The sequence below is a fragment of the Silene latifolia genome, chromosome 3, assembly GCF_048544455.1.
Source record: "Silene latifolia isolate original U9 population chromosome 3, ASM4854445v1, whole genome shotgun sequence".
NCBI lineage: Eukaryota > Viridiplantae > Streptophyta > Magnoliopsida > Caryophyllales > Caryophyllaceae > Silene > Silene latifolia.
In genome coordinates, this window is record NC_133528.1 from 86,965,278 (window position 1) to 86,966,302 (window position 1,025).

Here is a 1,025-nt window from a genome sequence, read left to right on the forward strand (position 1 = left end):
AAACATATGCATAAGAGCATGATGAGTCATTGGTTAGCCATAGAAGAATCGTCATGAATTCTCGAGGACAACTAATGAGCTATTCTAGTGTTGGACAGAACACTCTGTTATGTGACAAAAAGTTGCACATATTGAAGTTCGAACACACGTAAGGATTTATGAAAATCCTAAGCTATTCAAGCTAAAAGGAGAAATAAGAAGTTTGAAAAGATACTTGTTATAGTAAGAAGTTACTCAAAACTAGTATTTTTAATATGCTAGGACTTCTGAGAAGTGCTAGGCTAATCATCTTGACAATTGTTGCAAGACCCTACAAAACGTATACCTAGTGCATTGCGAGTTGGTAGAACACTTGACCAGTGCAAGTTATATCATCCACCATAATTCGTTGGTTATGTGATAAACGACAAGAAAGTTCTTTCAAGATAAAGAACCTAAACCTAGGTTGGGAACCTAGATGTGTACTTGGTAAGGTTCATGCTATGTGAGACAAACATGAAAATAAAGGAAAATGCAATACAAGAAGTATGAACACATGGACACATGGTATGTTAAACTTCTATTGCAATCGACTAGTGTTTACACACTTACGATATACATCACAAGGTTGTAATATGGTATTGACTACCCGAATGTGATGTCGACATTCGTCGTTTGAGTTATTATTGATTCACCTTATACTTTGTTACATCCAAACGGGTTGTAGAGACAATTGAACTCCGTTAAAGTGAACACGGATTAGCATTGTATTCGCCCATAGTCACTTACATGAGGTGACGTCTCGAAGTGACTAGAGTGTGATGCGATTGATGGCAAGTTCAAGTGCCATGGAGTCATGTGAAATGACTAGTCGATCACATAGGCAAACTGTTAGGAACACTTTGTCGGGCCTTATGACCGCTTGTAGAGTTCTGGCAAATTTATATATCCTGGTCGTGGCAAGAGCTACTATAGTATTCTAATGAGTCGATTCTTTTGACTAAAGACTGTTCGCCTAAGGTGGCACAGTTTCAGATTAACTTTGA